Here is a 12,894-nt window from a genome sequence, read left to right on the forward strand (position 1 = left end):
AAACCCTCAACATCATGAACTCCATCCACTCCGGCTCTCCCTCCGATCCCTGCCCCCACCATATCTTCAACAAAGCAAGCAGCACCATTGCACCCAAACTCCGGCACATCATCAACTGCTCCTTCGAAACCACCACCTTCCCAGAAATCTGGAAACACGCCGAAATCAAGCCCTTACTGAAGAAACCCACTGCAGACCCAGAGGAACTCAAGAACTTCCGGCCCATCTCTCTACTCCCCTTCCCAGCTAAAGTAATTGAAAAGGCTGTCAACAGACAACTCACCAAACACATCAAACTCATCAACATCCTGGACCCCTCACTGTCAGGCTTCCGGACCAACCACAGTACCGAGACCGCCCTTCTCGCCGCCACAGACAACTTTTGCATCCTCCTAGACAGGGGTGGGACCGCTGCTCTCATCCTCCTCGACCTGTCCGCCACCTTCGACACCATCTCCCATTGCACTCTACGGACTCGTCTCCACGATGCCGGCATCCGAGATAAGGCACTAGAATTTATCACCTCCTTACTCTCTGACAGGATCCAAAAAGTTCAACTCCCCTCCTTCTACTCAGAAGCCACCAAGATCATCTGCGGCATCCCGCAAGGCTCCTCTCTGAGCCCCACTCTCTTCAACCTCTACATGGCCCCCATAGCCATCATCGCTAGACACCACACACTCAACATCGCCTCATACGCTAATCATCTCCCTCAACAACGACCCGCACACAGCCAAAGCCACTTTCCACAACGGAATGATGGTAGTTGCCGCCTGGATGAAAGAGAGCTGCCTCAAGCTAAATACCCAAAAAAACAGGAGTCCTCGTCATCTGCAACAACCCCTAAGCCTGGGACATCTCCTGTTGGCCCACTGCCCTCAGAAGTGCTCCCGCCCCCACCGACCACGCCCACAACCTCGGATGCATCCTGGACTCAGCACTCTTGATGAACCGTCAAGTCAGCGCAGTCCCCTCCACCTGTTTCAACACCATGCGCATGCTCCGGAAGATCTTCAAATGGATCCTAACGAATCCAAAAGAACAGTCACCCAGGCCCTCATCAACAGCCGCCTGGACTACAGCAACGCACTCTATGCTGGAACCACCACCAAGGTATGGAAAAGACTGCAATGCATCCAGAACACCTCCGCTCTTCTCATCAAGAACGTCCCCAAACACAGCCACACCCCCGCCCTACTGTGAGACTTGCAGTGGCTCCCAATAGACAAGAGAATTACATTCAAACTTCTCACGCACGCATACATAGCCCTCCACAATGCCGGATCAGAATACCTCAACCAGAGACTCCACTTCTAAATGCCCACAAGGCAGCTCCGTTTCGCTGACATCACCGTTACCGCCATCCCACGTGTACGGAAGGCCACAGCTGGAGGAAGGTCCTTCTCCCACCGCACCACCAAGACCTGGAACTCCCTTCTCATCCACCTCCGAAGGTCTCCAAGGCTATCTCAATTCAGAAGAGACATCAAAAGTTGGCTCTTCACCTGATCCCCTCTGTTCTTTGATGACCACACATTTTCCGGCCCCACCTCCAGCGCCATAAGGCCCTAGCGGGTGACTAGCCGCGCTTTACAAGTATACTGATTGATTGATTGACTTATCATACTTCTCTAAACTTTGCTCAACTTACCCAGATTACTTTTGAATGCCCTAGCATGGGAATAACAATTCTGATTATGTGCACGTTGATATGTGCACAAAGGAGGATTTTGGTAACATGTTTTTGATTTTTGCTACAGTACAATTACCTTTGCATCTCACACCACAAATTGCACTAGTTGGTCCTAAAGTACTAACAGTAATTAAAGATAAGACGCTTCAGATGCTCCTAAGCGCAGCTTCTGTAACTGTTAGCTTAGCTATGGCTGGATGTTGGAAATCTCTCCTGAATTGTATAAATAGCAGGCTGATGATTAGGGGCTTCTGCTTTATGACCCATAACTGCCACGTGCAGTGCCAAATGAAACAATTATCTATTTGGACATGTATCAAAGAAGATAGGTAACATGTTTACATTATTAGAGACGAGTCACTGCCACTGTTAGTCCTTCTAATAAATCTGTGAGATTGGTATAGGAACAAAAGACGAGATTTCCTCGTCTCTCCTTTGGATCTATTTGATTGTGTGTTCATGTTCAGCAACTGATTTCCTAACATTTTCCAGATTTCATTTCTAATGTTTATTTGCTAATCAACACCGTATTAATACACCATTATCACATCGGAAACGTTACCGGTTTCCCAGTGCTGGCTGGTGACTGAAAGCAGTGGTGAGGCACAAATACAAGACGGAATTGCACCTTGTGAGTGAGCCTCACTACCCACTTATTTCCATTCCCCTACTCACCCACTGCCTTTGGTCTCCTACCCATTCACTCATCCACATTGTCATCCACTGCCATTCACACAACTCTTATACACAGACACCCACATTTTCTCAGCCACTCTGTCAAGCCCTGCAAACACTCATTCAAACAAACACACATGCCTCACCCATCCAGTATCCAGCAGTTTCAGTGGTAAAAGCTACGCTTTTATTTGACCTGCAGATTACATGTTTAATATGACATATCAGGTCATTAGTCTACAGAAGAAATAAAACGAGCATAACTAGCCATGATAAATTACTGGAACCATTATTGCCTTTGAGAGACCAAATCACCTACAGATGCAGTGAACGGAAGGGAGAGGAGAGCTGAGAGAACAGATTTTTTTCTTATTGTCTGTAAAAAAGATAGAGCTCCAACTTACTTGTGTGCAGGGTTGTCTTTGGCATATTTATGACTTGAGGTCTTCAGATCACACTTCTGTCTCCCAGAGAGCCCTGGGTGAAGTTATTTATTGTATTTATTCCATTTCTCTGTCACAGACTCCTTGTAATGCAGGAAAAGGGGATTTCTTTTGTGGAATGCCACATTCTCTTAATAAAATGTGACCTCTGGTGACATGCTTCTCAACCGACCCTTAACCATTGCGTCATAGAGTGGGGCATGGTCAGTAAGGCCTTCTGAGCACACCCCACCATTTGAGCATGTAGGAAAGGGTGGAGTAATAATATCAGAGTGGCATGAAGTTTTTAGAAACCCGGGTTGAACAGAGAAACGCTCCAGGCTGTTTACTATCAGGGCTCCTGGTGGAGGAGGAGATAAGCTAGGGACATCACTGCGTTCTGAGAAAACGTAAGGGCTTTGGTGGGCAAGCCCTGTCAGCCCTACTGTGCAGCTTTCAGCCACATACTCATGCAGGCACAGTGGGGCTTTTGAAAGTGCAAAACTTTCACTCGGAAAATGTTGTGCAGAAAATGTTTTACTTTCATCATGTATATAAATATATGCTTCACTAGAGAGGCCAGAAAAGGCTAGGGGCGCAGCCCCTTAGCCCTTGAACACCAGCCGCCCCTGCGGTTTCCAAAACTGGCTGCAGATCTAGAAAATGTATCTTATGGTTAGAGGCTAAAAGTTTCAATCAGTGTGGGGGTCAACATCAGAACTGTGAGGGCAAGGTCCTGCAGTTGTATCAGGGCTTGTATTTCCAACATGGGTTTTGAAATTATACCTTATGAGGACTTTTACAAATGTTTTATGAACAAAACAGATTATTTATGACATTTTCAATTGCATCTGTCCTATGTATTGCATTTGGTGTGAGAACTAAAGTATGTGTGGCTCTTGCACATAGCTAACCATAACCTGAGAATTTCAGTGGTTTTCAATATTAATTCCTAACCACAACTGTACTATTTAAGAGAGTGTGTGTCTGTTATTTAAAAAAACACAGTTTGAAATCAGTTAAGTGATGTGCAGAATGAAAACCTCTGAATTTCCCAAATTATGGTTAGTTCCACTACCCATAACTAGCACACCTATAATGTAAACCATAACTCACACAACAAATACAATGCTCATGGCCTCAACCCTGATGCTGCAGATGACTTCACAAAGGTCACAAATGGTCTCACAAGTAACATGACAGTTATCTTACCATTAACATTATGAATGGCACAACTATGGCTACGGTATGATTTCTTTGTATATGTGTTGAAGTTAAAAATATGATAAAATCCTCTTGTTTATTGTTATAAATAGTGCACTGTCATACTCATTGCGTTTGATGTGTACTTTATGGTTTGTGGAGCCAATCTGAGAATTTCCGTTTTTTTGGTTCATAACAACCATAAGTGTTTTTAACAATATTTAACTGAATTATAAAGGGTTTAAAATGAATGTGCATTTACAAAAGCCAATCATAACTTCCCGATGTGGAAATCTAACCATAACTTCCTGTTAAGTAACATAAAATGTAAAAGTGTATTACTTGTGACTATGTGGAAAAACGTGTTGGGTGTGTGGTAGGTATAGTGGCCATTTATAGTCTATGCATCCTATGCAGCCTACATCCTGTTATGTACGGCTTTTAGCTGAGTGCAGCAGGGTTGACTCTAGGGCCTAGCCATAGGTCAATCCATGTGCAAAACCAAGATATGAGTAATCATTGCTGCACATAAACTTAGGTCACTTGCAACTGTGGTTTGCCACAGGCAAACAACCTCCCATGAGTGCAACCATTAGTTACACATGCTGTTTGCAAGATAAATACAATTGTGGTACCTCAGCTTTCATGCAAATCCATCAAATGGGGCCAAGATTATGAGCAAGTTAAAGCTTGTTCCTCCCTGTAACTCAGCCCTTTCTCCCAGTCCCCTTGTCAGTTCTACATGAATACTGAAATTTCTGCATTTAGCTTAATTTAATACACTATCAGACATCCAAACTTATCACTTCTTGGCAAATATTTTTGAGCTTGGCAAAGGATGCCAAAGTTATTAGCAAATTAAGATTGTTGTCCTGCGGATAACCATGCTTTTTTTTTTTACTTATGTGCATGAACCTTCACACATATAAGAAGTACGTAAAATATGCCAAGTGCCTGCCAAATTTGGTACTGATCTATGAAATGGCATCGATGATATGTAATGACTTTTGTCTCCCTCCTTTGACAACTATATTCGGATCAGAAATTTCTGTGTCGGTCAAAACTTGCTAACAGCCTCCAAAATGTCATAGATAATTGTTAAAGGGGCAATCTGGGGCTACACGCTCTTCAAAGCTAACAATCGCCAACTCAGACATTTCTAAATGATGCTTTGTTTAATGACTTCTGTTAAAGTTCTGAGGTGCATTGTGACATTATTCACTAGATGCCCACCTTAAACAGTGCATAAGTTATTCTCCAGTGCAGCCATTTGACAGAGATGCATGAAGCTCAAAACACTATGAGTAAGTACACATGCTAAGTGCCTGCCACGTGCCCTGCAGCTCCATGAAACAACACCAAAGTTATTAGCAAATCAAAGCTTTTTTGAACCCCCAACTTCATAATTTTGCCTCCTCCCCTCCACCGCCCACCTCCCTCTGGTTATATGTGTATGATACCTGAGATTCCTGCACTGTGCTTTCCTTGATAAAAGCTTGCCAAATTTCCAGTAGCTTCATTAACCAGTACCAACAGTTTTAGCAGTGAATAAATGTTTGCTCTCTGTTTGATTTTTAAGAGCTTTGTCATACACACAGAAGATTGAACATGTTAAAAGTATGCCACATTTTGTGTGAATGTGTCCAAGAATGCTGCAGTTATTACCAAATTAACATTTTTTGACTCCCCTTTTTGCTGTGTACTTCTGGGGAGGTCAGGTGTCTTTTCCAGCTGGCTCATAGTACCGCTAAGCAGAGTACTCCATAGTGGAGAATTCCACATAAGGGGATTAGGATCCCTGTCCAAACGCACATTGTGTATTAGCTTCAGTAAAAATATGTTTGCCCGTGAAAACAACTTTTCCCCCACAACCCATGAATCTAGGGATGAGTTTTCCCCCTCCCAACAACATTGTGCTAAAGTACATCCCTGACCAGTGCCAGGGTGGAAAACTTTGGACCGGGGTTTGGGAATACCTACAAATGTATGTCTTTGGGTGTTCTCCAACTTCCAAGACAAATCATGAACCCCCAATACCCACCCCTGAGTGCTATTATAACTATGGAGCTCTCTTACTTGTGTAGGAGAGTGAACTCCGCACTCATAAATGGACTTGCAAGTGCCAGGAACCGCTCTGTGAATTCCTGGCAGGCTGAATGAAATACAAATGTAGTCGTATTCGGACATTTATGAACAAATTTAATATTGTTAGTTAGGTCCCTGAAGTGCTTGCAGTAGTTCAGGAGCCACCAGATCGGACCTTCTTTGAAAATCGGGCAAACATTATATAGGACTGAGTTAGTGAGTGAGTGAGTGAGTGAGTGTATCTCTAGGTGTTGTTCCTAACAACTCATTCATGTTGACTGTACAGCATCCATTTTAGGACATCCTCATTCCTCACTCCTCATCCCTACTTCTCATCCCTGCTTCTCATCCATCATCCCTGCTTCTCATCCATCATCCCTACTTCTCTTCCATCATCCCTACTTCTCATCCATCATCCCTACTTCTCATCCATCATATATTATCCCTACTCCTCATCCATCATCTCTACTTCTCTTCCATCATCCCTACTTCTCTTCCATCATCCCTGTGTCTCATCCCTGCTTCTTATCCATCATCCCTACTTCTCATCCATCATCCCTGCTTCTCTTCCATCATCCCTATTTCTCTTCCATCATCCCTACTTCTCATCCATCATCCCCAATTCTCATCCATAATATATCATCCCTACTTCTCATCCATCATCCCTACTTCTCATCCATCATACATCATCCCTACTTCTCATCCATCACCCCTACTTCTCATCCATCATCCCTGCTTCTCATCCATCATCCCTACTCCTCATCCCTGCTTCTCATCCATCATACATCATCCCTACTTCTCACTTCTCATCCATCATCCCTACTTCTCATCCATCATCCCTACTTCTCATCCATCATACATCATTCCTACTTCTCATCCATCATCCCTACTTCTCATCCATCATCTCTGCTTCTCTTCCATCCTCCCTACTCCTCATCCCTGCTTCTCATCCCTACTTCTCATCCATCATCCCTACTTCTCATGCCTCAGCCATCATCCCTACTCCTCATCCATCATCCCTACTCCTCATTCCTCATCCCTCAGTCATACCAACACATTTTCAGTTTTGTGAAAAACACCTTCAAACTGATTGGTTAGGAACAAGTAATCAGAGTTATGAGAGAGAGCTGCATTCTTACAGCTCTGCTGGTTTGGGAAACACAAGGAGCCCACAGCTAGGGCCATAAATCAGCTCTTGGAGAAAGGGTTATACAGTTCATGGAAAATATTTCTGGTTTCAGAAAAGAAATTAAAAAAAAAAACAGCTCTCAGAGATAAAAGCAGCCTCAGATGTAAACATGTTATTTGTTACACATAAAAAGCAGGCTCAGATTTAAACATTTTATTTGTTACAAATAAAAATGAAACCAGAAAAGGTTTGGATGAATAGGATTGCACTGTCACCAGAGTTGATTTTAAACATTTTGTTTCTACATATGAAACTGAAACCAGAAAGGTTTTCGGTTGAACTGTAGATGACCTGTATAACCCTTTCTCCAAGAGCTGATTTATGGCCCAGGCTGTGCACTCCTTGTATTTCCCAAACCAGCAGAGCTTTCTGCAAAGGCCTGTGTAAACAGAAAACACTGATTTAAATAAAATGAAATATTGTGCAGCCTTGAATTCACTGGAAACAAACACACAGTTGCATTTCCTCTCCTCCCTCTTCACCCACCATGTGCAATGAGGAGGCTGTTTTTCATTGAAATAGAATGCAGCTCTCTCTCATAACTCTGATTGGCTGTTCCCAACCAATCAGTGTGAAGGTGTGTTTCACAAAACTGAAAATGTGTTGGTATGACTGAGGGATGAGGAATGAGGAGTAGGGATGATGGATGAGGAGTAGGGATGATGGCTGAGGCATGAGAAGTAGGAATGATGGATGAGAAGTAGGGATGAGAAGCAGGGATGAGGGATGAGAAGTAGGGATGATGGAAGAGAAGTAGGGATGAGAAGCAGGGATGAGGAGTAGGGGTGATGGAAGAGAAGCAGGGATGATGGATAAGAAGTAGGGATGATGTATGATGGATGAGAAGCAGGGATGATGGATGAGAAGTAGGGATGATGTATGATGGATGAGAAGTAGGGATGATGGATGAGAAGTAGGGATGATGGATGAGAAGCAGGGATGAGAAGTAGGGATGAGGAGTGAGGAATGAGGATGTCCTAAAATGGATGCTGTATGACTGGATTATTTCTACCAAGGAGTGGGACCCATTGTTTGATCTGCCTGAGATGTGAGCGGAGCTTTTTCTGCTTTCTAAGAAACCTGCTCGTTATAGCGCGCCCTGTCGTGGACATGGCCCTTTGGCTGCCCGAACAGTCTTGGGCAGTAAGTTTGGGAGATTTAATGGTGAGTTACATTCCAGACTTGACATGGACAGCGCTCGAGCCCCTTGGTTTAGGAGGCAGGTATGCGTGGGTGAGCGAGTCCAGGTCCTCTCACATTTCGATGCCCCCAGCCTGGGCTGACAGGTGCTTTCCGGGACCTCAGTGCTTTAGGTTGAGGTGTGCAGAGGCACGCAAACAAAACTCATTACCGCTAAGTGCCGTCGCCACCTCGTGTCTTCTGTGCACGATTAAAATGTGTATAGACTTCTCATTAAACCAAGGAGCGAGCCTCAGATCCCCTTCATCAATGACCGTTCCTCATTGTTGGACGCGGATGCCTTCACATCACTGCCCGGCTCGCGAATGCCCTCAGATCAATGCCCGGCTCGCACCATTTGACGCATGTTGCTCGCAGGAGCCCTCACATCACCTCCAAGATTCTGCGCCCTCTCACATCTCTGCGTTGCTCGTGCGTGTCCTCATATTACTGGCATGCTCTCGTGCTGTCCCAGCATTTCCTCTGCCTGGTTAGCATCATCTGATGCCTGATGCCCTCACATCACTGCCCAGCTCACCGAAAGCCCTCAGATCAATGCCCGGCTCGCACCGTTTGACGAATGGTGCTCGCATTCGCCCTCTCATCACCTCCAAGATTCTGCGCCCCCTCATATCTCTTCGTGGTTCGTGCGTGCCCTCGCATCACTGCCTGGTTAGCATCCTCTGATGCCTTTTGCTCTCACGGGTCCTTTCATCACATCACTGCCCGGTTCACGGGTCCTCACATCACTGCTTGACTCTAGAGTCCTCACATCACCGACTCAAGTGTCCGCAGTTCAATGTCCTGGCCACGAGCCATCATAGCACTGCCTGACTATGCCTAGGGTGCCCTTACATCACGGGTCCTCACATCACTGTCTGACTCAAGTGCTACATCACTGTCCGACTCAAGTGCTACATCACTGTCCGACTCACAGGTCCTCACACCACTGTCCGACTCAAGCACCCTCAGTTCAATGTCCTGGCCACGAGCCATGATAGCACTGCCTGACTATGCCTAGAGTGCCCTTACATCACGGGTCCTCACATCACTGTCTGACTCAAGTGCTACATCACTGTCCGACTCACGGGCCCTCACACCACTGTCCGACTCAAGCACCCTCAGTTCAATGTCCTGGTCACGAGCCACCATAGCACTGCCCATGCCTATATTGCGCTCACGGGTCCTCACATCCCTTCCCGACTCAAGTTCCCTCAATTCAACTTTCCCAGTTCCGAGCCCTCAAATGCCTGTGTAGAGTACCCTCACGTCACTCCCCGGAGAGCCTGAGGCTAGCACATGCCCTCGTGTCGCTGTCCATTTCCCGTGCCCACTGCCCTCACACCCCTGCCCGACTCGCTCTCTCTGGCGCCTGCTGCTCCCTCCGCCCCCGCGGGTGCCTCGCTTATCTTTTGTCGTTTTGTCGACGGTACCTGATGTCTCTGTGCAGCAGCTGTAAACCAGCGTTTTAGTGCTGTAGTAAAACCCAAACAAGCATACCGATTCATACCTCTGGGCTAATCAGCTGTCTTTATCACACCCCTACTGGCTCATTCTTCATAGCCGACCTGTACATCCGGGTAGGGCTACAACAGTGAACAAACATCAGCGGTAATAAACATATACCTGTACAATACATCCTTGTACCATCAGCTTTGAAATGTGGTTTATAGCTTTTTTTATCTATTGGACTATCACAGCACACTGTGTAGGATGACGAAATCTCTTAGATAAGACACCGCAAACTGAAGTCCCTCCTGTCACAGAGTCTGTCCTTGTTACATTTGCTGACTTAAAACACAGTGCGTTGATTCCTTTGCATGCCACAGAACTCCAGCTTAGATGCACATCAGACATTAAGACGTGTCACAGAAAAACTCGTGCGTGGGCTGTTTTAACGTGCCTATAGTCACGTTTGTGCACTGAGATTTTGTCTCACGGGACAGTTAACCCTTTCTGCGCAGGTATTGTAACGCAAGCTAATCAGCGCTGTAAGGGGCATCAGTGTGCGGTAAGAATGCATTCCTCGCCGGCAGAGGTACAATCGCAGCCGCTGAAATTATTTTTATAAGCGCCCTTAAAGAAACATGTTGTCTGCCTCTGTAACAGGTACATATTTCATGCATGTGATTCTAACATCACCCGAATAGGTGAGGTTCAGAAACTATACACCATTCGAGGAGGTGTGGCTGGCCGCTTAGTGCCTCGTGACGCACCAACAGCCCTCTGGCACGTGGAGGCGTGATGAGGGCGTGGCAGGTAGATGTTGTTTCAGTCTGTACTTGACATCGCAAGGATGAATTGAGCACTTACCAAGTGCTCGTGTACAAGTCAAAGGTTGGCCAGTTGTTACTGTCATTTTTTAAAAATATATGTACCGCATCCCAAAACAGGTGTAGTGCAGAAAAGGAGGCTGGTGAGCGGAACTTTAAATAAAATTAATTTTGGACAGCCCGGTACTCAAAACGCATTCAAAGTTTAGCAGATTACAAGTGACTTTAGGTGGCGCCCAGTACAAATTGCAATGCAAGTTGTTTCGCCTACTCCCTGCGGCAGTGTCGAACATTAGGACTTCCGGAATGTTCTTTTGATAACGTCTGGCTGCCAAGCTTTTGAGGCCTATCTGTTTCAAAGGTGCAGAAAAAATAGCGGACTCTTCTTCTGCTATTTACATCCCTAGACCTCGGTGACACTGTCCATGCTGCGCTGATAGATTAACCCCTGCACGGGGCTTTCAGGCAAGGCTGCCATGGCGGTTCGAGGCTCGTGAGACAGCCCTGGGGTCACACAGAGATGAGTGCATCGTACCGTGGTTCGGTGTCGGGATACAAGATATTTGCCATATTAAAATCCTAATGCTGCACGTCGTGACGCTTAAAAGATATTTACGATATTACAATTTATTTTAATACAGTTCACCCCTATTGACAGAGCGACGATAACATATGAGGCCCCCACCTTCCATTAACCCCCCTATCGACCTGCCCCATCAGCTGCCCCCTATCGAGCTGCCCGATCTGCGCCGGGAGTGCTGCTGCAATGAAATAATAACTTTACAGTACGTTTTATTATTAATTTGTAGGCTACCTTGCGAAGTAAATCGCATCTAGTTGAAGCAAAACGTCAAGAAATGAAAAACACCAGATTAGAAATGGTGTCTGAAGCTTTCATGGATTTAAGCTTGTTGGCAGTTGTAAATTGTGCTCGAGGCCCATTGTTGAGGTCAATTTATTACACGCTTTACTTCTTGGGCGAGTAAAACCCCTCCTCTCTCTTTTAGGGAACCTGAACTCGCGCACGAGCATAGACTGCTCCTTATATCTCGGGGCAGTTTCAATCCCTTTTAACATCTGTAGCCATGTTGTTTCTTCAAGCACGCTTTAAAGGCGCCCTCCTGCCCCCCAAAGGCGAGACCACCTTGGAAAAAGCAGACCAGTTTCAGGTGCAGCCAGAGGAGTGCCACAGGAAGGGGCGGGGCTAATGCCCGAGGAAGGGGCGGAGCCGCAGAGACAACTTCAAGGGACTGGTCGCCGAAGAAGAGGCATCTCCCTAAGAAAGCGCCTTGTTTTACTGCTACGAATACGCAATCGAGGCGCTTTGTCAGGCTCACGCAGTCCTCCCGCCTCTTATCTAATATGAAGGTAGAATCGATGGAATTATCTTGATATTCATATACATTGCTTAAAATGGAAATGTAGAAGAGTAGGTTCTCACTGCACCAGATTAGCTGTTTGGTACCTTGAAGTGCAGGAACTCTCTCAAATTTAAGAACTGTAGGTACTCTGTACCTGGCAGTAAGGGGCAATTTAAAGCACTGTCTACAAAGAAACAGACACATGGTTATGTTTTAAAATTAGCGTTTTACTCTGAAAAATGGTTTATATTTCTTTCCCTGGTTGGACGTTTGTTTCAAAAGTTTGTTTCAAAAACCTCAGAGAATTGTAGTGAAGTACGGTCCAAAATCAACAAGTGAGCGCATTCTTGGACCTTATCGGAAGTATCTGCCTGTTAATGGTTATCTCAGCCTTTTCGGTCCTTTAAAACGATGGGTGGATGACTATTGTAAGGGATATGTAGGATTGGGGGGGGGGGCACGTAAAGAAGGGCCGATGGATGAATTGATTAGTTTAGGAATTGTGGGTCAGGTGCAGGGATAGATAGGTGAACTAAGAATGGATGAATGGATGGTGCAGTGCTTAGGATAGGCTAGTGGGCTGATAGGTGCTTTCGGTGGATTGATGGATAGATGGACGGATGATGGGTGAACGGACAGAAGACACAGATAATGATTCATTTTTTTCCACAAAGGATGTCCTTAACCCGAGGAAATGGTTTGATGTCCAGTCTGCAGTTTGGTATCCAATAGGCATGCACATATATTTAAAAACTGACTGTCAGATAACGCCAGTGCCGCTCAAATAGTCCCTGATAACAGTTTATCAAGATCT

The sequence above is a fragment of the Pleurodeles waltl genome, chromosome 3_1 (assembly GCF_031143425.1).
Source record: "Pleurodeles waltl isolate 20211129_DDA chromosome 3_1, aPleWal1.hap1.20221129, whole genome shotgun sequence".
Taxonomy (NCBI): Eukaryota; Metazoa; Chordata; class Amphibia; order Caudata; family Salamandridae; genus Pleurodeles; species Pleurodeles waltl.